Source organism: Protobothrops mucrosquamatus, unplaced genomic scaffold (assembly GCF_001527695.2).
Source record: "Protobothrops mucrosquamatus isolate PMUCROS unplaced genomic scaffold, P.Mucros_1.0 scaffold108, whole genome shotgun sequence".
Classification (NCBI taxonomy): domain Eukaryota; kingdom Metazoa; phylum Chordata; class Lepidosauria; order Squamata; family Viperidae; genus Protobothrops; species Protobothrops mucrosquamatus.
The window spans coordinates 979,572-1,006,232 of NW_015386480.1; positions in this window are offsets into that span (position 1 = coordinate 979,572).

The following is a 26,661-nucleotide window of genomic DNA, read 5'->3' on the forward strand; positions in this document are numbered from 1 at the left end:
GGTCTTCCAGGCCGCCCGGCCGCCCAGCCGCCGATCCTCTAGGCCGCTCGGCCGCCGATCCTCCAGGGCCGCCCGGCCGCCAATCTTCCAGGGCTCCAGGCCGCCCGATCTTCCAGGCTTCCAGGCCGCCAATCCTCCGCTGGTCGCTGATCTTCAACCTTTTTAATGCCGCGACCCCAACTGGTCATAAGTCGAGGACTAAACCGGTCATAAGTCGAGGACTAAACCGGTCGTAAGTCGAGGACTACCCAACCGGTTGTAAGTTGAGGACTTTCCCTGCCCGGGAGCGCCGCACATGCGTGGTTCCGCCCCCTGTGCCGGCCGAGGCGTAGCTGGCAAGCGGCAGAGACGGAGCAGGCCGACCACCAGCTGGCCCAGCCCAAGGGAGGTAAGGCACCCGCCGGAAAAGGGGAAAAAAATGGCGGACAGCCTTGCTTGGCAACCCCCGTGAAATGGTCGATCGACCCCAAATGGGGTCGCAACCCATAGGTTGAGAACCGCTGGTATAGATTCTCCTGCTTGAGCAAGGGGCTGGACTAGAAGACCTCCAAAGTCCCTTCCAGCTCTATTCTATTCTAAAAGGGCAAAATATTATATTTCCCCAAAGGGATAATGGAGAAAAATCTTAATGGAGGCAGAAAACCAGCCCCAGTCTCCCCCAAGCAGAAATTCAGGAGATTTTCTAATCCAGGCAGGGAAACTGGGGCCAAGGAAGCTTGGAGCTCATGGGATTAGAAAAACAAAGACTCCTAAAATCTACATCGCCCACCCAGCTTCAAGGACCTCCAAACCACAATGGGAGTCAGGCAACAATAATTAGAATACCAAAAGGGCACAGGTCAAAGTACATTGCACAGGAACAGGCACTTCAAACACAAAGCCCAAAAGAAGGCATAAAAACCCACCCACTGTCAACTTCATTTTGTCAGCTGTTCCAGAACCATGTGCTGTGGTGGTTCTGCTCAGCATTAAACTTCTTTCCAAACAGCCAGTTTCCATTTTTATTTCCAGCATCTTAGCCTCCGTTTTATTTACTACCAGCTTGGACTGGACCTGATGATTTTTCCTTCTGACACCAACAAGGCTTGTTTGTTTTGAAGATGCCTTTGAGATGGGAAAAAAGAAAAAATGAAGAGGGATCAAATCCTATGACAGCATTTCAATGAATTAAAGAACAAGATTCTTAGAAGGAATATAAAGATGGATTCTTTGATCAAGATTAAAATAAGATGTTTTTATAAAGCTCTGGTAACCCTTTATGGACTTTTTGCTGACACCAGGAGTGAAAAGAGAAAAGAAGTGAAAAGGAAGATCCAGTTTGGCATAGTGGGGAAAATTGTTATTGTGAGGAAAATAGGAGGAAGGAGGATTATTAGCTAAACTTATAAAAGTAGTAATGGTGGGATATAAATAAATACATAAATCACAGTCAGTTAGTACAAACCCCTTTTTTCTTTTTTCCCCTCCTCCCAGAGCAAAGAGATTGCTTAAACAAATTCTCCTTTTCTCTGCAGGGCAGCGTTTCCCCCAAGAGGTGCTAATCAGAAGCTAACAAGCTCAGCTCTGTGACCATCATTAGCCAGCTGGCAGTTGCTCTCTGGAACTGATAAGACTTTGATCACTTTCATACCTGTGGTTTTTATTTGCCTCCTCAGCAGCTGGAGGCTCACAACTATAAATGTGCTGGCCAAACATCTGGAGCCAGCACATTCCTTTCAACTGAATTCCTCACTGTGTCCTACCTACTCTCTTGTGATCCCTTCTATAATAAATGTAAATAAGGTAAGATAAGATAACCTTTATTGTCATTTTTATACTGTGGGCACAATGGCACACATAAAAAATGAAATTTAGTTGCCTGCTCTCAAAGTGAAACACGTACATGACACACCCTAAAAACATACTATATACAACATATGTATACACCCACACCCCTACATATACATAGCAAATAAATATTAAATATTGTCCATCTTGAATATATAATGGAAGGAGGAAGCTGGAGAGTTCGCAAGGTTAATGCTGTATGGAATGAAACTGGCTGAATCTGGATGCTTCCGATACCACAAAGCCTCCTTCCAGAAGGTAACAAAGAAAATAGGTCATGAAAAGGATGCGTAGTGTCTTGTTAATTATACCAGCACTAAGCTGAGTGTTCCAAAGAGTAGATCATATGATTTCTCAGTTAGCAACTGTTTCACTTAGCAACTAAGTTGCCAGTTCCAGTTGTGGTCACTAAATGAGGATTACCTGTAACTTATCCCTGTTCACTAGGAATGCATAACGGGATGATCTGGTGTATCAGAGAACAGCCATTTTTGTATCCCCCACCAAAAAAGGTGAAATGGTATGAGAACGTTTTATTTTTTCCCCACTGGAGTGGAAAAACATGTTAAAAATCTGTGATGACTCAATTGGCATCAATGCCATTATGAACAGCTGGGAAATCTATTAAGTTAATTTGCCACAATCAGTATTTTTACCTTCTTAACCTGGAATTTTGAAAGAATGGTATTTTGCAATAATCAAACCTGGCAACAATTTAATTCCCAATCATGTATTTTTAGGGACTAGGGATAAGTTACAAGTAGTCCTTGTTTTAATTAGGAGCTGAGGCAGAATAACAAAATAACAGAGTTGGAAGGGAGCTTGAAGGTCTTCTAGTCCAACCCCCTACTCAAGCAGGAGACCCTATAACATTCTAGACAAGTGGCTGTCCAGTCTCTTCTTAAAAACCTCCAGTGATGGAGCATTCGCAACTTCTGAAGGCAAGTTGTTCTACTGATCAATTGTTCTCACTGTCAGGAAATTTCTCCTAGGTTTCTTCTCTCCTTGAATAGTTTCCATCCATTGCTTCTTGTCCTGCCTTCGGGTGCTTTGGAGAATAGATCAACCCCTCTTTTTTGTGGCAGTCCCTCAAATATTGGAACACTGCTATCATGTTGTCTCTGGTCATTCTTTCACTAGATTATACATACCTAATTCCTGCAATTGTTAATAAGTTTTAGCCTCCAGCCCCTAATGTCATGGTTCCGACAGACAGAGACAAATAAAGCAGAACTCTGAGGCTTGCAAATTCCTCAAAGAACATGTTTATTAGTTACAAAGTATTGGCACATCAAAAGTGAAACCAAGTCTGAAGATACATGTAACAATTCCCCAATACAAAGTTAAGAAATCCCACCTCTAAAACTATGCAAGCAACTATGTTCCCCAATACATCTTCTTGGTGGGCTTAGCACGAAATGCTCAGCCTGTAGTCTCGGGAGCAGCCAATGACCTTGGTTCCCATGGGACAAAAGATCATTCTGATTAGCAAGCACCTGGCAATCCCCCCTCCCACCTTTCTATGTGCCAACCGAAAATGAATAGGGAAAATGGCCACAGCCATGCTCATTTTTAAAGTTGACACCCTAATCATCTGTGTTGCTCTTCTCTGCACTCTTTTTAGAGTCTCAACATCTTTTTTATATTATGGTAACCAAAATTGGATGCAATATTCCAAGGGTGGTCTTATCAAGGCCTTATAAAGAATACTAGGACTTCATGTGATCTTGATTCTATCCTTCTGTTAATGCAGTTTAGGATTGCATTGGCTTTTTTGGCTGCTGCCACCACTGCTGGCTCACATTTAAGTGACTGTTCCCTAGGACAGGGCTTTTCAACCTTTTCACCCATTGTACCATTTTTAGGATATGGCAATATCCGAGTACCACTAGTTGCCTAGCAAGGTGTCAAAAACTTGATGACCCCCCCCAAAAAGGGAAAAAGTGATGATGTACAGGTAGTCCTCGACTTACAAGAGTTCGCTTAGTGACTGTTCAAAGTTACAATGGCACTCTTCCTCCTGTCTGAGGTTTTCATTGTTGTGAGCATTTCTGTTGAGGATTGGCAGCAGGGATGGGGTAGGGGTGTTTAGTTTTTATTACCACCGTCTGCTGGGTGGTTGCAGCAGGTTTTGGTCACTTCACATGACCCTGGGACACTGTGACCGTCATAAATATGAATCAGTTGCCAAGCATCTGAATGTAAATCGCAAGACCCTGGAGATGCTGCAACATTCCAGTTGATTGGTGCTTCTTCTGGGCTCAGCAGAAGCGCCAGGATCAGTGCCGAGCTCCAGCTGGAGCCTGGCGCTGATCCTGGCACTTTCACTGAGCCCTGACAGCCCTGCAGCTCCAGCATCTCTCACTCAGGCTTGTGCGATGCTGCCACCGGTTCAGCTCATTCCCCTTCCCCGCTACCACTTTTCTAGGATGGTCGCGTACCACCTGCCAGGTGCTAATGTACCACAGATGGTACCCATACCACTGGTTGAAAAGCTTTGCCCTAGGACGCCAAGATCCCTCTCACAGTTACTACTATTGAGCCAGGTTTCACCTAATTTGTACTTATATTTTTTGCTTTTTTTGTCTAACAGAACCTTGCTGTTCTCTACATTGAATTTCATTTTATTAGATAGCGCCCAATGTTAAAGTCTGTCAAGATCCATCTGGATCTTGAGCCTATCTTCTGGGGTGTTGTCTATTCCTGCCAGCTTGGTGTCATCTGCAAATTTGATGGGTTCCCTTCTATTCTCTCATCTAAGTCAGCCTTGATGCTGACCCTAAGTCAGCCTTGATGCTGACCATTGCTTCCCTCCATGTAGATGTAGTTCCATTAAGGACTACACATTGAGTGCAGTTTGTCAGCTAGTTATGAATACATCTGGTGGTGATACTGTCTATCCCACATTTTTCTAGCTTACCAAAAAGTAGGTTGTAGTCTACTTTGTCAAATGCCTTATTGAAATTTAAGTATTCTATGACCACAGCATTTTGCTGTTCCACTAATTTAATCACTTTATCAAATAATGAAATAAGATTTGTTTGGCATGATCTGTTTTTGACAAACCATATTGGCTTCTGGTTATAACTTTGCTTGTTTTTACACATTCGCAGATCTGTTGTTTGATTATCTTTTCCAGGATTTTCTCAGGTATCGATGTCAGGCTGAAAGGTCTGTAGTTTCCTGGATCCATATTTTTTCCATTTTTGAAGATTGGAACCACATCGGTTATTTTTCAGTCCTCTGGTAGTTCCCTGGTGCTCCAGGTTCTTTGAATGATATCGTTCAATGGTTTCAACATCACATCTGCCAGCTCCTTCAGAATTCTAGGTCCATCTGGTCCTAGTGATTTGAACTCATCCAGAATGGATAGGGTTGTTTTACTAATTTCTTGCCTATTTTGTCTTCTATTCGTAATCCAATCTTTCAAGTACTGCTTTTGATAGGTTGGACTGTTTTTTTCCTTTTGTGTAAAGACAAATGCAAAGAATGAATTAAGTAATTCCAGTTTCTTCCTGTTGCTCTTCACCTCCTTGCTGTCTTCACCCATTAGTGGACCAATGGTTTCCTTGACTTTTCCCCTGTTTTTTACATGTAGATGCTAAACAAGTATGGTGACACTATTAAATCCTGTGAACCCTACAGAGCAGTAACCAAGCACAGGACCTCCCATTCCCAATCAACACCAATTGGAATCAACTCCATTGGAAGGAGGAGAACCAGCATAAGACAGTGCCACCAACCACACAATTCCTAGACCTGGTCCAAAAAGACACATGGGACACATTCGTCCCATGGACTGCCAGTTTGACATCCCTGCAATAGATGGATGGCTGATCTGACAGTCATGAGGAGCCTGTCCACTTTCTCAGGTTCATTAAAAAATAGTGTGGTCAAAATATACCATTGGTTTAACTCTTTTGCTTGTTGGCATTAAAATTGAGTTTGGCTATAGCACATCTCAGTCTCAGTCTATTATTTCCATAAAGTGCATCTAATAGAATATGTGTGTATGCTTTGAGTTTCTTGCAAGAGATGGAGTCAAAGACCTCCTTGAGATTTACATACAAGGCCAAAAGTGCTGACTTAGATAAATGAGGATATTTTTCAATCAAATGGGAGACTACCAGTCCATGACATAACACAAAGCAGACTGGTAGGTTTTCTTCTTCCACCTTCATCCAGAAGTATCCAGTACAGATCTTACTAATCAGGCTAATAAGACTCATTGGGTGAGAATTGGCTGGATTGTCCTTTTCCCCTTCCAGATAGGAATTTTTATGGCTGTGCCCCAGTGTCTAGGGATTGAAGCTGTATTATGGATGAAAGTGAAAAGGGAAGCCAACACTGCAGTCCACCATTCAGGGTGGGTTCATAGCAGTTCAGGAAGAATTAAATCCAGAGCTAGGACTTTTCTGCATTTTAATTCCCCAATTAGTTGACAGTATGTTCTCCAGCAGCTGAAACTGGAGGCCACCTCAGCAGACGCTCAATCTCAGCATCTTGCAAATTCTCCCTTCCACGTAGAGCTTGCAAATAAACACCCCAGATTGATGCTGGGATATTACACTCCAGGGGAGAGGAATAGGTTTTCACTCTTCCTGCAACTAAATGCCAGCACTTAGTGGAATCTTTCACACAGCTTGCTATCAGCCTTGTCCAGATTTCATATGCTGCCCCTCTCTCTTTAATAACAGCTTTTTCTGAAGGAGAATCCTCAGGAAGGGAGAAAGTAAGCAATCTTGTCTATAATCAGCTAAAAGGAGCCACTAGTTCTTTTTTGTTGTTGTTTTGCTTTCTGGACAGGGCTTTCACTCTACTGGTTATTTTGCATTTTTAAGAGTGATCTATTCACCTGTTTGCAGGACTGGATCAAGAACTTGTAATATTTAAGTGTAGTTTCATCTGGTGGATTAGAAACTATTTTAAGATGTGTCTAGACCAAATGGATACAGGAGTTTAACATCTCTAGTTCTGGATGGGGTTGCACAACCCCAGACAGACCAGGTATGCAACTTGGAGGTTCTCTTGGATTCACAATACCTATTCAAAGACTAGGTAGTGGTCATCACTAGGAAAGCCTTGGCACAACTCTGTGTTGGGCACCAGTTGGGCACCAGTTGCAATCTTTCTTGAGTAGGGAGTCCCTGCACTCAGTCACTCAAGCCCTGGTCATCTCAGGCCTGGACTACTACAATGCACTCTACCTGGGGCTATCCTTGAAGTATATTTGGAAGCTACAGCTAGTGCAGAATGCAGCATTGCGGGCAGTTCTTTGGGCTCCTACAATGGACCATGTTACATTGGTGTTCCGCAACCTGCACTGGCTGCTGATTTATTTCCAGGTGCAATTCAAGGTGTTGCTGAATCCTCTCACCCCAATGGGATTGGTCCACCCCACCTGTGTTAGCAGAGGGGGCATGTGGCAGACCTCATCAATCAAAGAATTTCACCTGACCGGGTCCAGAAGAAGATTCTTTTCTGCATAGGCTCCTGCCCTTTGAGACATCGTACCCCCAATGTGAGATCTGCACCCACCCCCTTGACCTTCCACAAGAGCCTGAAGACCTGGTTCTGCCAGCTGACCTGGGCCCCCAAGAGAGGTGCATTATTCTGGAGTCTCTCCCTATGTACTTCCTCTTCCCCTCCTCCCTATCTTTTCTCAGTATTTGTTACTGTTTTTTTGCTTTATTATGTGTAGTAGTTTTAATGTTTGTAAGCCACTCAGAGTCGTCTTGACCAGATGGACAGCACATAAAATTAACAAATAAAAAAGGCACATGTAAATATACAATGACTGCTTGGCTTCAAGCTCAGCAAGTACACGGAGGAGTCTGGTAGCACCTTTGAAGTCTAACAGGTTTTATTTTAAAGCATCACAATCTGCTAATAGATGGAAAGGGCAAGAGACAGAGACAAAGTGCTTTAAATCATAGCAGGTATAAGACTTATTTGCACCAATGTAGTAGCAATGGACAACCAATTATTCCATTAGCTTCATTCTGGTCTGTAATATGGATTATTTTCCAGCCAAGCTATACTGAGATATCTGCAAGATTAACCAAGAAGCCAAGCTAAGACAGGAAGCGTCAGGAGATTTACTACCAAGTCCAGATTGGATAGCCTGATACCTGTGTTGAAACAGCTGCCTTGGTTGTTTTCTGGAACCAATTCAAGGTACGTTCCCTCTCTTGGATTAGCATCAAATCAGGACTGCTTATTTGCAGACAGATTTGCTCTCAGGGTCCCCATAAAGCACTTTTACACAGTCGCAAGACTCGGCGGTGGCCCCTTGGGTGCGCAAGTTGAGTTTCCTTCTTTGGGCTACGCAGGGGACCTCGACTCACAGCAGTTTGCTTAGTTATCATTTGAAGTTAAACGGCAGTGAAAAAAGTAACTTATGGCCATTTCTCACAAGATCGTTGCAGCATCCTCTTGGTCATGTGATGAAAATTCAGATGCTTGGCAACTGACTCATATTTATGACAGTTGCAGTGTCCCAGGGTGATGTGATAACCTTTTGCAATCTTCTGACAAGCAAAGTCAATGGGGAAGCCAGATTCACTTAACAGCCATGTTACTAACTTAATAACTGCAGTGATTCACTTAACAATTATGGCAAGGAAGGTCGTAAAACGAGGTGAAATTCACTTAACAACTGTCTCACTCAGCAAGAGGAATTTGGGGTTCAATTGTGGTCATAAATCAAGGACTACCTGAAGTGGAGTGGAGGACTTTTATTCACCCTGTCAAGTCAGCATTTTGATATTGCTGATTTTAATATGTTAGATTTTAAATCAAGTTCAAAGATGGGTGTAGGAAGCCTATCAATATTGAAAGCAAGCAAGCAAGCAAATGTATGCCCAAGAGGTGAATGTACGAGGGTTGAGCCTTGGCTTAGCTGGTCAGGCTGCCCTGTTGTTCCTGCAGACAATCCACAAAGGAGCTTCTGGCCAAGTTGGTACATAAATGACTTTCATGAATGAAGCCCTGAAGATGGGCTCCGGTGTGAGTCCAAAAGCTCGGAAGAGTAAACCTCTGGTCCTGGTAACCGACCCAAATTTGGTCTCAGATAAATGACTCTTCCTATCCTCCCAGGAGAAGCCAAGTACAAGTGGCTTTAATCCCCTTGGCACCTGGAGGCCTCCCCCCCCTGAAGGCCACAGTGCTTCTGCCATTCCAGGCACCGTGGCAGCTCACTGCCTGCCCTCCCCTCAATTGTGCAAGTGTGCATGGGGAAGGCAACATCTCTTGGTGTCAAGAGATTGGCAGGAATGAAATGTCCCTGCTTAATTTTGTGTGCTGTGGAAACAGAGTGGGCCTGTCGATTTGAACTAGAAAGACATTATAATTTAATTACTGAACCAGTAAACAAAGAGTTTTAATGCACTAGAGGAAATTTACTTAGGCTCAGCCATTGGCAGATTTATTGGTTTTAATGCAATGCTGGAAGGTTATTGGCACTTGGGGAATCCTGGTTTGCTATTTCATAATCACTTATTTATGGTTCCCACAGTAGATTGTTCTTGTCTTGTAGTTCATTCTTTCAGGTCTATTAAGCTGTCACTACTTTTCTTCAAGGCATTATAAGCAAAAGTTCTTGCACTGCTTGGCTTGTTTTGTCATTTCTAAAATGGGCCTGCTTTGAGGCAGAAAGAGATTGCAGGACGCTGATGTCCTATCAAGAGAGCAAAGAAGAGGCACAGCTGATTTATGGCCGAATAAATTACTTAGAGGATGTAAAAATGGTTGGCTGATTTTCATGATACACTAAGAAAAATGCAAAATTAAAAGCCTAGTAAATTAAAATATGCCTAATAAAATCTGACTATTCAAGGCAAAGCAAAATGATGCTGCTTTACAGAAGTTCCATGAAGGGAGACCAAGAGCCCGGCCCACCCGCTCCCATTGCTTGGATCAGGAAGGCAGTTTCAGGTGGATGCCCTCAGTACACCTTAAAGACTAACCCTTGCAGGACAGGCCCTTTAGAGCTTGTGCTTGGAACAGAGCGGGCAGATTTTGCATTTTGCCATTAATCCATTTTGTTGATTTTAATAAAACAGAAAGGAAGAAGGGAAACAAATGGACTAAAGGCCTTGGAATGAATGAATAAATGATTCATTATCTATCTGTGTGTGTGTGTGTGTGCGCGCGCGTGCGCGCGCGCGTGCGCATGCACACACATGGGTGCACGTGCTTGGGGTATGTGAATATGAGAAATGCAGGCATCTATAAAATAGTGTTTTGGAATAATTTCATTATAATGGCTAAATTCCATTTCAGCACTGAGTATAGTTATCCAGTGCTATCCTTGTCATTAAAAGGTCACAAACACACTAGTTTGTAAAGTTTTTTCAAGATTTATGTTAGCTGGTAGTTTGCATGTAATGCTTTACTGATGAATTTGTTTTATGTAAAGTTTTGCATTGCCAGAGCAGGCTTGCAATAATATTGGAAACTTTAACTTCATTTAATGCAATAATTGGATGGCATATTTCTCCAAAGATATGCATTTGGCCTGATACTGTTGGCTTTTGCAAATGCATTTTTATACATTATTTTGTAGTGCATTTGTATATGTGGTTCTGTTGCTATCTCAGCTGCCAAACAGTATGTTTTGTACTTTTGTCGGGTGTTACTTTGTTTTTCATTGTTGCTAACTGTTTGAGATGTGTGGCCAGTGAATGGACGAATGGTTTTCATGTATACTGCTTAAGCATTTTTCTTTAGTTTTCTGCCAATACGATTTTAAATAGGCAAACTGCCATTTCAGTGACTTAGGGCTATCAGTATTGTCAGGTTAGCCTCCTGGCATAGCCCGGCAACCATATTGGAGGGCGGGAAGGGGTGACGTTGGCCTGGCCTTAGACTCTGCCCACTAGAAACGGGCCATTTCGAAGCAGCTGCCTCTTAATTCTGATGCTGAGTTCTGGTTCTCTGGCTTGCCTGTTGCCCTTTGCTGTTTAGCAGACCCAGCCCTTACACACGGATTGAGTACTTCACACAGGCAAGACCACCCTTCACAGCGTTTTCTCTGCTTTCCTGCAAATGCTGTAAGCTAGGACTTCTTTACTTGTGTAACGCAGTTCTAGTACTTGCCTTATACACACTTTCCCAGCAGGAATATCTCTTGTTTAAAAATTACCATTTTCCTTTTCCTGATCTGACACTTTTTTCTGCTGGCCTTTTTATATTTTTAACCAATCAATTGATTGATATGATAAAAAATTATAAAATGGCGCACCACCAGACTTGTTAAAAATAACAACAAAAACATATGTAACAGAAACTTTTATTTCATTAAGATGTATAGGATGATTAATCTTACTGAATATTTCCACCAGACTGCCATTATCTATCAATTGGTATTTCTTCCTTTCTCTTCCCTTTCCAGAATATATTCCTGTTTGATTGCATGATCTTATTGCCTGACCATTGGACCATTAGATACCATTGTTCTATCCACTGATTGAGCCACAGTGCACTATTTGTACAGAATAGCTTTGCAGACATCATGGGAAAGCCATATGCAGGGTTATCTAAGGTTTCTTAAGGAAGAACGTGTTGTAAATGCAAACAAATGAAAAACAAAACTACCTTAGCTTAATCCTATCTAATGAGCCTGGAAAGATGAACATCATGATCTACAGCCCCAAAAAGATTTGGTTATTTGGTCAGCTGTTGCAGGGGCTGTCCATGTACTGTTCCTTTCTGCATGTTCTCTTGTGTGGATTTTCTTCCCAGATCTTTCCCGTGGCCTTCTCCTTTTCTCCTGATATGACTCTCTCTCTCTCATCCCTGCCGTTGCTTCCCCACATTTGTGCTCTTTCTTTCCCCAGCTCCTTTTTTGGCCATCTTTCTTCTGGCCTTCCCACCCATGTTGCTCTAATCCCACTGCAGATCAGTGGTGGATTTGATGACATGATGGCTCACAAAGCAGTCAGGCACACAGGCAACCCAGCTCATATGGGTCAGGTCCAATGTATCCCACCAGGCCAGAACAATGGAGCCCCATCACTGGGTCAGTCAGTTAACACCATCCTTTCAATGCAGCTTGCATGTCTTTTCGCTCCCCTAATGAGGTGGGGGCTCATCCAGCTCTCCATTGGAACCTTTTCCATCCTCACTTTAGCTTGCCAAGTATAATACAGAGAGTGTCTGTCAGAATCCAAATATATTCCATCTCTAGTTATCAACTATGAAAAACCGCATTTCTGCCTGCTCTGGATTCTGTCATACGATGAAGGGAAGGGGGTGAACAAAGGGGCTTTATGGCCCTCACTTCCTTCAGCCGACTTCAAAGGGACTTGGACCCAAGTCCTGTCTAGAACGCCTGCATCCAGCTTTCTCTTAATAAAGATGCCTGTTGGAAGAAATATTCCAGGAGTTCTGTCTTCTTAAGATGCAAAGTGGGGTGGGTCCTTACAGTGTCTACCATCATTCATCTTAATTAATAGTCGTAGTGATTTGTACATATCAACTTAAGGGTGTCTCAGGAACTATTATTATGGTTGGTCACACAATCAGCCGGATGTTCAGACTGGATTTGGTGCCCGGTGGGGAGGCAGTGGCCTCAAGTGCCAGGCTATGAGCAGAGGACTTTTGTTTAAAGCCTGTCCTTGATCTATTGATTCTGCGTCTTGAGAGAAGGCACTATCAAGCCACAATTGAGCTGTTGCCCCCAGATCTGAAGCTGTTGCCCCCAAATCTGAAGCCTGCCGCAGGCAGCTCAACTCTAGCAAGGGAAAGCTCAGTTTAGATTCTGGACAACCCCTAAGTAGCAGGTTAGCAGAGTGAACCAAGGCAGCCCATCCTCCCCCCTCCAAGCATTTCTCCTCTTTTCTCTCCCTGCATTCTGAATGTCTCTGAACGCCTCCTTTTTCCTGTCATCTCTTTTCCTCCATTCCTCTTTTGCAAAGGGACCATCCCACCAGAAACTGAGAAAGATGAGCATCAGCCCGCCCAATCTGATGAAGACCCAAGTCTTGATTAGGTATGCTTTGGGCTTCGTGTTCTTCAGCTTCATTTCTTTCATCTGTTCTAGCTTGTGTGTGTCTGACCTTAACTTTTTCCAGTCTAATCTTCCATTTTGATGGCGCACTGTTTGCCTTTTTTTTCTTTGTTAATTTTCTGCATCCCAGGTATTCAGCTATAACTGCAGCTATGCTGTACATTAGTTGGTTTGTTTCTTGCAATGAGTTGGTGCTTATATTTGATATTGCAGTATTTGCATCTTTTAAAACGCTTCTGCTTGCTGTTTCTTCGGAACAAGCTTCAATGCAGGCAGCCTTATTCTGATGTTGTTGTGCTGTTCTAGATGCTCAGTTATTCTTTGTTTCAATTCTTTTACTTCTTTAGTTAGAGGGCTTTGTTCTTCTAGAGGCAGAGGAGAGGGTGCCTGGTTTCCAAATGAAAACAATTCTATATCTCTGCTGGATTTCTCTACTGCCAACTCTACACTGGCAAGTAACTCTTTGCCTTGGGTAGATCTTTGCAGTTCTTCCAATTCTGCTTCTGTGAATACTTTATTTCATATTATAACTATATTGATCTATTAGCCTCCGTTCTGTAATTTCTGATTCTGGATGGTGTTCTTTCCAGAACTGGTGCATTCATTTCAAATATCCTTTTCTTCTTGGACTTGATCAGTAATAACAGATTGTTATTTGTTTTCAATGACTGTGTATTTGCCTTTGTAAACACTTTTTCTTCCAGTAGTTCTGCAGCTGCTGGCCCTGGTTGCTCAGCCAATGGTCCTGAGGCCTGTTGCCCATTTTTCACCAGATGTCCAGGAACTCCATCATCTAGTGACCACTGAGCGATATGGCTTTCTATAATTTACAATTCACCATATTTTTTTATGGGAGAGACACTCTTTGTCTGACTCCTCTGATGAGACTGCTCCAGTGAGGTTGAACCTCTGTCATAGATCTCATCTTCCTCAGAACAACGAACCCCACAACCATGTCAAGGTTAAGGTTAGGATTAGCCTCACTTGGGAATGATGATGATGATGATGAGGATGTTGATGAAGATTTCTTCCCTAGTCCTAACTGCTTGTATTCTCAGGAGCTGACTTCCTTTCCTCTATTTTCCCACAGGTCTATCCAGCCATGTTCCCTCCCTCTTTCAAACAATTTGCAAACAACCCTGCTAACTTTTCTTTCCTATCATAAATCTTCCCATACTTTTTACAAGATGCCTTTTGTTTCAGAACAGGTTCCCTCTTCAAGTCTTACACAACTTCATTCTTGTTCTTTTTTTCTTCTTATTGTTCTTATTTTACTTAAATTGCCTGAGCACTATAAAACTTTAGCCTGCAGCTCTTAGCATAACTTTCTCTGGTGCTAACTTGCATAGAAGAAAGGAAGCGGTCTCTAATGGAATGCTCTCCATGTTCTCAACAAAACACCAAAGTAACTCTGGCTATTTAAACTGAATAACTATAGTCCAGAAAATATTTATTTTATTTTCAGCAGAAGGTACTTCATATAATATATTGACATTAAAATATAATATACTCATACATGTGTTATAATTAATTCATTTTTGTGGGGGGAAACTTTTCAGATGGTGGTGTCCCTCTTTGAAACACATTAGGGAATGGTCAAATTATCAGCTAACCATCAGAAGAAACTTTCCTTGAGATTCATCTACTAGAAAGCAACCAAAACAGCAAAAAAAATATTCAATTATGCATGTTATTTTCAACACATATGAAATAAAAATATATCCTACTGGTAATGTATTTTTCTCAGTTTTATAATAAAGTTATAATTACTGACATATAGTGAAAATATTGGAACTTCCACCAATGCACGGCGGACTCTTTGCATTTTAGTGGCATGGCACTTGATCAGGAGTCCAGTTAGGTCATTCCAGTTTTAATGCCCTTTAGATATCCATATTATTTCAAGGAAAAATGTCACTATGCTGTTGCCTACTTTGTTTCCAAGAGACCAAGGGCAATAGCAATGGCAATAGCACTTGCACTTATATACTGCTCCATAGTGCTTTATAGCCCTCTCTAAAGGGTTTACAGAGTCAACAGCACACGACTGCTGGGTCTTTTGGTTACCTAGCATGTTTTGGAAGGCTCTCGTTAGTCTGTATGCTACCGTGATGCCATGTGGTTGCAATAGTCTGTTGATAGTTTCTAAGATGTGTTTGATGCATGGCAGTATTATCCTTTTCACAGATTGTGTTCATTGTGCTGCATTGGGTTAAGTGGTCAAGCACTTTTTAATAAACAGGTATCTAGCAATAGCAAGAGTACTTAGTGTCAAGACTGATTTTCCCTTTCACCTACGTTTTCTCCCTTGCTCATAGTTTGACAAGATTGTGGGATGCAAAGCTGGGAGGGGTGGTATCTAGGCAACCGAGGCATCTTTGAGAGCTTGGTGCTGATAACGCCAAGGTCACTAACGCAGGTGCTCGATGGAGAAGTGGACTTTTCCCATAACAAGAAGAAGTATTACTATTGAACAATGTGAACACACGGTGGGTGGGGTTGAGGGAATCTATTGTTTAATTAAGTAAGCTTTCGAGCAGGAAAACCAGAGGTGGTTTCACTTTTTCTGTGCCAATGTAAATTTTCAGTAAAGTATTATATTCTTGGTAAAATCATGTCCGAGGAGTTTCTTTTTCTGGAAATGCCAACTGGACAGTTGACATTTAGACTTATATACCACTCCATAGTACTTTACTTCACTCTCTGAGCTGTTTACAATTTGGGTCTAACAACAACAACAACAACCACCACCACCACCACCACCACAACAACAACAACAACAACAATAATAATAATTGGCAGGGACCTTGGAGGTCATCTAGTCCAACCCCCTGCTCAGGCAGGAAACCCTATACCATTTGAGACAAATGTTTGTCCGGTCTCTTCTTTAAAACTTCCAATGTTGGAGCATTCACCATTTCTGGAGACAGGTTGTTCCACTGATTAATTGTTCTAACTGTCAGGAAATTTCTCCTTAGTTCCAGGTTGCTTCCCTCCTTGATTAGTTTCCATCCGTTGCTTCTTGTCCTGCCTTCAGGTGCTTTGGAGAATAGCTTGACTCTCTCTTCTTTGTGGCAGCCCTTGAGATATTGGAAGACTGCTCTCAAGTTATCCCTAGTCCTTCTATTAATTAAACTAGACATACCCAATTCCAGCAACCGTTCTTTATATAGCCTCCAGTCCCCTAATCATCTTAGTTGCTGTTCTCTGTACTCTTTTTAGAGGCTCAACATTTTATCAACCTCGGAAGGATAGAAGGCTGAGTCAACATTGAGCTAGTCAAGATCGAACTCCTGGCTTGTGGGCAGAGTTTGCCTACAATATTGCATTCTAACCACTGTGCCACCACGCCTCAGATCTATTTTGTTGGATGATGTGGTATAAATTGTCAGTTTTCTTTTCTGGTGTTTTGAGTTGCTGCAGTGTGTTTGTGTTCACCTGAATAATATTCTTATATAGATCCTCTTGTGGGAGGTTGGGTTGCTATTTTGGTAGTGGAGCACTTGATTGGTAGTGGAGCACTATCTATTTTTATGATAGTTTTATCTTTCCAATTTGCCATCCCTGTGTCTGCTGATGAGGATATGCAGAAAGGGGTAGTGTGTTATGGCTTTTGTCTTCCGTTGTGAGTTTTATTCCTTTGAATATGCTGTTGATGTCTTCTCTAGATGGTCCTTTTTTATTATGACAAAGGTATCATCTACGTACCATTTCCATACTTCAGGTTGTATGCATGGGAAAGCTATAGATTATCGGCATTGCATTATGGTCCAAAGTTAAGATAGGGTGGGGGGTGCATCGTAGGTGCTACATGAGTTGGAGAAAGCACACATAGGGTGGGCTGAGAAAAGTCTTGGGGCTTCCTCCCTCCCTTCCCTCTTTTCTGTCTCCTTCCCTTCCTTTCCCAGGCAGGTAAGTGGCTGCTGCTGGGTGACTTGCAAGAGTGGTTGGGAAGCTGTCACACTGAAAATGAAGATCATCTGACTGCAGCAGCTGCCCTGCACACAACTTTCCTAAATTTCATTTCTTCCGGATTCCTGGCTCCTGGAGTTTGGACGCATTTTGTCCATTAATTCATTTGAGCTACCTTGGTTCAAAGATTATTGCTCTATGATGCACCGTCCAATTAAAGGCTATAGAAACATGAGGTTTAGTAGAAGTCAGCATGGAGCAGTTCACGGTGCTGTTCCATTTCCTTCCTGGAAGTTTCTTGATTCATTTTGACTCTTCCAAGTATCTGAGCTTCAAATGCTGGCATGCTCCATTTTACAGGCTTTCCTCCATAGTCAGAAAATAAGAGGTGAAACGGTCAAGATGTTCCTCTTCTCTGCAGCAGAGGAGGAGCAGCATGCAAACAACTGTATATTGGTATTCTTATTTCTTTTCTTTTCCCTTTGGGTGGAGTTTGGCTGAGGTGAAATTTGTGCTGCCTGTCAGGGAGAGAAAATGATTTTGGTTCCCTTTTCCCAACATTTCTGAATCTGGAGAAGTGAAAGCAATTGCATAATATTTTCACCTGCTTTTGAAGGCCAGGGACTGCTAGGGAAATGGCACAATTCTGTGTTTCAGTGGTACTATAATTTTAAGATGAAAGAGCAGACCAGTTCAGAGAAATTCCAGTTTACAAAGGGCTATGTTTCCTTAGAGATTAAACTGCCTCAGACATTGTCTCGTTTTCCTTTCTTTCTAAGGCAGAAAGCTCATCTTTCCATTGCAAAACCTTCCTCTTGAAGAAGAACCAAGGGTGAGATGTGAATTAATCAGTTTAATGTTAGAGAGATGTTCCTTTGCAGTAATATCCAATAAAACGAAGAGCATTGTGTTTGAAATATTTTTATTGATTCTCAGTGGTTGAGCATTCAGCTGTATCTTCCACACCAATACAACATTGGACCCTACATTGTTTTCCAAGATATTGTACCTCACTAAGGATGCAAGTTTTATTTTTTTCCTATCATTAACTCTGGCTTTGCTTTCTAAAGTAGAAAGCCCCCATGTGATTCTGCAGCTTGCTATTTAAATATATAGTGCATTCAGAAAGTATTCAAACCCCCTTTGCCTTTGTCAATTTTGTTATGCTGTAGACTGATTCTATAGTTGTTGAAATTCATTTTTCTCATTAATCTACACTCAGTACCATAATGGCAAAGTGAAAAGAGAATTTTAGAAATGCCTATAAATTTATTAAAAAGAGAAAAATGAAATATCACATTGGCATAAGTATTCAGACCTTTCACTCAGTACTTTGTTGAAGCACCTTTGGCAGTAATTACAGTCTCGAGGTTTTTTGGATATGATGCGACAAGCTTTGCACATCTGGAATGGGGGATTTTCTGCCATTCTTCCTTGCAAATCCTCTCAAGTTCAGTCAGGTTGAATGGTGACCATCGATGGAAGCCATTTTCAGGTCCTTCCAAAGGTGTTCAATAGGGTTCAAGTCAGGGCTCTGACTGGGCCACTCTAGGACATTCACAGAGTTGTCCCTGAGCCACTCCTGTATTATCTTGGCTGTACGCTTAGAATCATTGCCATGTTGGAAAATGAACCTTCTGCCCAGTCTGAGGTCCTGATAGGTTTTCATTGAGGATATCCTTGTACTTTGTTCCATTCAGCTTTCCCTCAACCCTGACCAGTCTCTCAGTCCCTGCTGCTGAAAAACACCCCCACAGCATGATGCTGTCACCACCATGCTTTATTGTTGGGATGGCATTGGACAGGTGATGAGTAATACCTGGTTTCCTGGTTTAGAATTGAGACCAAATAGTTCAATGTTGGTTTCATCAGACCGCAGAATCTTGTTCCTCACAGTCTGAGAGTCCTCCAGGTGATTTTTGGAAACTCTAAGTGGACTTTCATCTGTTTTGCACTGAGAGGCTTCCATCTAGCCACTCTACCATAAAGCTCAGATCAGAGGGCTGCAGTGATAGGTGTCCTTCTAGAACTCTGTCCCATTTCCACACAGGATCTCTGGAGCTCAAACAGAGTGACTATCAGGTTCTGGGTCACCTCTCTTACTAAGGCCCTTCTCCCCCAATTGCTCAGTATGACTGGGCGACCAGCTCTTGGAAGGGTCCTGGTTGTGCCAGATGTCTTCCATTTGAGAATTATGGAGGCCATTGTGCTCTTAGGAACCTTCTGTACACCATAAATTTTATTGTAGCTTCCACAGATTGGTACCTTGTAATAATTCTGTCTTTAAGCTCTGCAGGCAGTTTCTTTAACCTCATGGCTTTTAGAATCAGAATCATAATAGAGCTGGAAGGGACCTTGGAGGTCTTCTAGTCCATCCCCCTGCTCAAGCAGGAGAACCTATACCATTTCAGACAAGTGGCTGTCCAGTCTCTTTTTAAAAACCTCCAGTTATGAAGCACCCACAACATCTGAAGGCAACTTGTTCCACTGGTTAATTGTCCTCACTGTTAGGCAATTTCTCCTTAATTCCAGGTTGCTCCTCTCCTTAAATAGTTTCCATCCATTGTTTCTTGTCTTGCCTTCTGGTGCTTTCTAAAATAAATTGACCCCCTCCTCTTTGTAGCAGCCTCTCAAATACTGGAATACTGCTATAATGTCCCCCCTAGTCCTTCTTTTCTCTAAACCGGCCATTCCCAAATCCTGCAACCGTTCTTCATATGTTTTAGTCTCCAGGCCTTCAATCATCTTAGTTGCTCTTCTTTGCATTTTTTCCAAAGTCTCAACATCTTTTTTGTAATGCGATGACCAAAACTGAATGTAGTATTTCAGATGTGGCCTTACTAAAGGCTTTATAAAGTGGTTCTAATACTTCACGTGATTTTGTATTGGCTTTCTTGGCTGCTGCCCCACACTACTGGCTCATATTTAAGTGATCGTCCACTAGGGCTCCAAGGTCCCTTTCACAGTTATTGTTTTTGAGCCAGGTCTCACCTAATCTGTACTTGTACCTTTGGTTTTTCCTGCCTAAATGTAAAACCTTGCTTTTCTCCATATTAAATTTCATGTTGTTGGATAGGGACCCTTGTTCAAGTCTGTCGAGATCTTTTTGGATCCTAAGCTCATCTTTTGGGGTGTTGGCTATTCTTACCATCTTAGTGTCAACTGCAAATTTGATGAGTTCCCCTTCTATTCCCTCATCTAAGTTATTTATGAAGATATTGAAGAGCACCCAGTGGGCCATGCCCACCCAGTGGGCCATGCCCCCGCCCCCCCTGAGGGCACTACAGTGCTGATGCGGCCCTGGCACTTTGTGATAAATAAGTGGGTTTTGGGTTGCAGTTGGGCACTCAGTCTCTAAATGGTTCGCCATCACTGATCTAGTGCTTTTCATACTGTGGGCCAGGTAGTTTATAATTGTTTCATCCAATCTTGCAAAAAGGGAATGTCAGGTTATTTAACAAGCAATTCTGGAATGGGGACAAAAGTTTGGCCATTGGCAACCTGAAAAGGAGTATAACCAGTACTCGAATGTACAGCATTATTATATGCAACTTCTGCAAAAGGCAACAGATCAGTCCAATTATCTTGCTGATAGTTGATAAAGCATCTAAGGTACTGTTCTAGAATTGAGTTCAGTCTCTCTGTCCCCCCATTTGTTTGAGGATGATGACTAGATGACAGTCCTTGACTAGAACCTAAAAGGTCCAGAAAGGCTTTCCAGAACTTAGAAGTGAATTGAACCCCCCCCCCCGACCGAGATGATGTGTTGTGGTATCCCATGTAATCAGTAGATATGTTGCACAAATACGTTAGCTAATGTCTTGGCTGTTGGGATCTTTGGGCACGGGATGAAATGGGCTTGTCTAGAAAACAAATCTGTGACCACCCAAATAACTGTATTCTCAGCACTTTCAGGAAGCTCCACAATAAAATCCATAGAGATCTGTCTCCAGAATGCTGAAGGGCTCACGACCAGCTGTAAAAGCCCCGATGTCTTCCTTTGCCTCTGCTTAGCTGCTGCACACATGGGACAACTTGCTACATAGCTCTCTATGTCCTTTTTCAAGGAAGGCCACCAAAATTGCCTTTTAAGTAGATGTAGGGTTTTGATGAATCCAAAATGTCCAGCAGTCTTTGAATCATGTCTAACTTGCATTATTCTCAGTCTTAGAGTTGCTGGAACATATATTTTCTCCCCAACTCAGGCTAGGTCATATTTAATTAAACACAGGTTCTTATGTCCCTGAAACCACTCATCAGTTTCCAGTGCTTTTTTGAACTCCTGGCACACTGTCTTGTCTATTGGCATTGTGGTCTTGCTTTGTGCTCGGGTAGTGACAGGCGCAGCAAATTGTTTAGGAATCAAACGATTTAACTACTTCAGATTTTGCACTATTATATTGTGGCATTCTAGATAGGGCATCACCTAGGAAATTCCTCCTCCAGGGAGGTAATGGATTGTAAAGTTAAATTGGTGGAAATGTTGGGACCACTGTGCTTGTTTGGGAGACAACTTCTTAGAGGTTTTCATTGCTTCAGGGTTCTTATGATCAGTCCACACCTGGAACAGTACTTTGCTCCCCTCTAGGAAATGCCTCCAGGTTAGGAGCACCCATTGCACAGTGTAGGCTTCCTTCTCCCAGGCCACCCATCACTGTTCAGTTTCAGACAGTTTTTTAGAAGTATATGCACATGGTTGCAATTGGCCCTCCTCCTTTTTCTGGAGCAGGACTGCTCCTACGGCCACATCACTAGCATCAGATTGAATGACAAAAACTTTCTCTGGATCCAGGTGCTTTAAAATCGGCTCCACAGGGAAAAGTCTCTTTAGTTTTTCAAATGTGGCTTGACACTCTCCTGTCCATTTCAGCAGCTGGCTGGGTTTTGGCTTGTCCCCGCCCTTAGTCTTTAATAGATTTGTAGACAGTGCAAAGCAATCCCCAAAGCTCCCCCCTCCCAACAGAATGGCAGCACACAGAAAAGTAGAAAATAGGCATAGGGTTAAAATACATTTCTTTGGAGACCTGACACTTTACTTAAAATTATAGATTAAAGCAAAATTGTTCTTCAATCCTAATTGAGAGCTGTACCTATAAAGAAATTTGAAATTAAAAAAGAGTTACTTCAGAATAGGTACAAAATCTGAGGAGAGGATGTGTCTTCCATTGTGTCATCAATCTTTGCACAAAGCTTCTGATGTTACTATGGTCTTCTGTTTTTTCTAGGCACTTAATTATCCAATCATGTGGCAGGAAGTCAAATGCCTTCTTGTAATGCAATTCAAAAATGCAATTCAAGTTGCATTCAAGTTGGTTTTCTTTCTCTTGCAGTTTTCCTAAATCATCTTGTCAATTAGGAGTTGATCTTTTGTTTCTCTGTTGTTTGGGCAGTTTCCTCTTTGCTCAGGTGGAAAGAGCTTGTTTTCAACTAGATGCTGTTGGATTGCATCAGCTACCATACCAGTTAGCAATTTCAAAGTTTTTGCTAAGGAGATAATCGGTCTTTAGTTGATTGGGGTTGTCTCTTTTGCCAGATCTTTCATTATTAGGTTTTATCAGATGTTAACCAATCTTCAATTGCATCTCCTTACAGTATATTGTTAAACTGCTTGGCAAAGAGTGGGTGTACACCAGTCAGATGTTTCAACAAACAACCATGCAGTTCATCATCTGGAGCTGACCAATCTTCCTTGCTCCACTGTTTCTTGTGTTATTACAAGTTTTTTCATTTCAGCTTCAATTTTATTCTTATCCACTTCCTTTAGCCAACCTATATTTGTGTTGTGTTTCTTTGGGTTATTCCATAGAACTGCATGGTTTCTTCTTTATCTCCATTGAAGGATTGATAGAAACATTTCTAAATTGACTAAAATTGGAGATTCTGCTTATAATGTACAATTCAAGCTTGGTTATAGTTGATATTTGCTGCTTTATTTCTAGTGCTTCCTTAATTTTCTTTGTTTCTAGGTAATATTTCTTGATCAGGTATTCTTTGGTCTACTTGTTTTTAGCTTTTTTTCCCATCTCATTGTAGCTTGCTGATCTGATTTTCCAACCTGATCTTCCATTTTGATGATGCACTCTTTGAGTTTTTCTTCTTCTTTGTTGATTTTGCATCCCAAGTATTCAGTTATAACAGCAGCCATGCTGTACATTATTTGTTGTGTTTCTTGCAGTGAGCTGATGCTTATATTTGATATTATGCTATTGGCATCTTTTAATGCCTGTGCTGTTTTTTGGGGACAAGCTTCAATGCAGGCAACCTCATTGTGTTTTCTTTGTGGTGTTCTAGGTGCTCAGTTTCTTGGTTTCAATTCTTTTTTTAGTTAGAAGGCTTTGTTCTTTCTGAGGATAAGGTGGAGGAGAGGGTACCTATTTTGGGAAGAAAACAATTCAATAATTATGCTGGTTTATTCTACTGCTGACTCCCCCTGGTTTGCCTCTACAGCCAAGCTACTTCTGACAAGGCTTCAATTTTGTTGCCCTGGCTAGATCCTTGCAGTTCTTCCATTCTGTTTCTATGAATACTTTATTTCGTATTATAAATCAACATTGCTCTGCTTGCCTCTGTTCTGTTATTCCCAATTCTGGATGTTGTTCTTTCCAGAACTGTTGCATTCTTTTCAGATAGTCTCTTTTTGTTGGAGAACCATCTGACTGGAAACATATAAGGTCTCCTGCTCGAGCAGAGGGTTGGGCTAGAAGACCTCTATTGGATCCACCATGCTGATGTCCTGCCATTCTGTTGCGGAGGGGGGAGGAAAGTTTCTGGCATTGTTTGCATGCTTTTGCTTTTACTGTAACCATTTGGGAATTAGGGAGGGGGATTGTTTTAGGCGACAAAGCCAACTTCTTCTTAGCCAGTTACAGCCTGGTTCCAAGGCCGTCGTGTCCTGAGAGTGACCTGTTACCTACCCAGCACTTCGGAGTTCTCATAACAACCCTATAGCATCACATTGGCTGCTGATAGACTGGTGGGGGAGGCTGGGTTTGGGGAAAATGAAAGAATTGCTTTGTGCTTCGTGCTGGACCTTCAGATTCCACCTGACTTCTCTGCATCCACTTTCCCTCAGTGAAAGATCTTTTGATTAACTTCAGTGGAGTCAAGAGTTTTGCTTTCCTGAGGGACCAGCTGGGGCAGATCCTTACAACCTCCAAGGTCCCTTCTAACCTTGTTATTCTATGTTCTATGTTCTAAGACTTCATTTGTAAAAAACAGATCATTATTTCAATCTTTTCAATCTGTGTATATTTATGATGGATAAACACCTTTTCTTCCAGTAGTACTGCAGCTGCTGGCACTATCACAGCCCTTATTGTCCCAGGCAACGCCCAATCTGGTATGGGTTTCTGTAAATTACATCTCATCATATTGTTTATGGGAGAGACGCTCTTTGTCTGACTCCTTTGATGAGACCTGTCCAGTATGCTCGTATTTCTGACACAGTTCTCATCTTTCTCAGAGCACACAAGCCCGAAGACTATGTGCTTCACTGTTGGTTGGTTGCATAGTTAGCAAGATATTTAGATTGGATTTGACACTTTTCTTATCGAGTTTGATGGAAAAGTTAAAAATAATAAAATAGAGCTGCAAACTCTTCTCTCAACTTTTTATTTGCCTCTCCTTTCTGTCTCCCCCTCTGCTTCTGTTCCAAACTCTTTCCCCATTTCATGGGGCAAGAAAATGTATGCCTGACTTTACTGAGTGCACAGACTGTTGCACATACTGAGTGCAACAGCAGCTATAAGCATCTCTGCAGGCCAAGTTAGACAACCTTAGAGGTACTTCTGCCTCTAGCTGAATGTACATTTATTTTTATTTTTTATTTTATTTAATTTATATGCCGCCCTTCTCCCGACAGGGACTCAGGGCGGCGCACAACATATTTAAAACCAGAACATATATACAATCCCCCCCTTAAAACCGAATTAAACCGAATTTTAATATAGCAACTCAGTAGATTGTTTTACTTGCATGTCACCTTTCCAAGTTTCTCATGGCTACCATATGCATCTGTGGCCTGAAGACAATCTCCTTCCCCATTTCTGAGGTTTTAAACTTTCTGAAGGAACTTCAGACAGAGCAATATCTTCTTACAAAATAGCTCCATCTCACCAAAGGTTCTGATAGATGCTGATAATTATCATCACCAAGAAAGCCTCTATTTTGTGTTTTGGGATCATGAATGATTTTCAATTAAGTTTCTACCCTCCACATATCCCTCTAAGAAATTAGTTGCTAAATGTATCAGTACTTCTCCTATAGTAGCTCACTTCAATCTGGTACTTCAACATCTGCCTAGTTTAATGGTTACTGCATGAGAGCATTCAGTCCTAGAATCGCTATTAAGAAACATTTTAAATGGACAATCTACTGCCCAAGAGGCAGTTTTAAGAGGGCCAAATTACTTTCTACTATTCAGAACAGTTAAAGAAGATTAAATTCTTAGCTGCATTTGTATAGAAAAAGCATCCTTTATACTATCAAGTGGATTCAAATTCAGAGAAATGTGTCTTCTATAATGGAAATTGTGAGCTGCTGCTGCTTCTCAACCCTCTCTCCATTATGAAAAATAGACTGAAAAATTAATTTTCTCTGTAATACTTTTGATGGTGCTGTAAGAAAATGATTGGAAAGTTAATGGATAACTGAAAACCTCACAGTCTCTACAAGCAGATAAAAATAAAATACCAGTTATTCCTGTCTACAAGTATAAGAGAAGGACTCTTAACAATTATAATGACTGAAACAGGAAACTCGGAGGGGGACAGCTATTACAGAAAAGACTCCATTTATGTGCAAGGAGTAAATCAAACTCTAAGAAGCAGGTAAAAAATATAAGGACAATGAACTATAATCTTGGTCAGGTGTATAAAATGGTAAAAGAAACATAATGAAAAATCACAAGTTATTTAGGCCACACTCCATCACAGATAATGACAGCTTTCTTAGTACTCAAAGCTCAAATTTACTTTGATAGCACTATCAAGTAGAAAAATATAAAGAAGATTTCTTTCATTCTGCTTCCATTCCTGCAAAGGAGAGCCGCCTAAATTCTACTGGTGTGCATTCTTAAAGTATTTCTCAGGTATTAATTAAGGGTCATAAAAAGAAAGAGCAGAGTATCCATTCCTTTGAAGTTAAAGCTTTCAGTGTAATACATAGTACAGTTCAATTGATGGACTGATTCACGGTGCAAAATCAGCTAAAAGAATTCATTTTGCAGTTTGATTTTGAGCAGTAAATTTACATAAGGAGTCTGGCTTCCCAAACCCCAAATTTAATTCCAGCCAATCAGAATAATCAGTAATTGGTCTCCACAAAAAACCTATTTTCTCATGGTTGGATTGCCCCATGAATTTTTATTTCTTTTGGCTATAGTAAATCTGCATTTTGTGTCCTGCCACATAGGTTTTGTAGTCTTATAGCCATATAAACATTTTTATAGTTGTTCCATGCTTCTTCCCAACTGAGGCTGAAAAATGCCTGGCATCTTTCTTTCCATTCTGCAAAGACACTTCAAAATGATCCAACCCCCCCTCCCATACTCAGCAGCCTAATGCTAGTCAACCTCCATTTTTTCTTTTTTTTAAATTTGATGTGGTAGTAGTGTTTCCACCTTCTCCCAATACAAGTGTTTCTATATGTACAATCTGTGATGCTGCAGCCAGAACATGTGGTGCTGGTAACACAACAAGGGCTGAGAACTGCCCAACCACATGCCTATTGGATCCGTGTCCCTCCTGGCTGGTACTGGCTGCCCGGGAGGGTACACGAGCCTGGCTCCAGGGAATTATAAACGCTTCTTTACGGGAGGGGGTCCTCCCCGCAGCCTTAAAGGAGGCGGTAGTGAGGCCCCTCCTTAAGAAGCCTTCCCTGGACCCAGATGTATTGGCTAACTACCGCCCGGT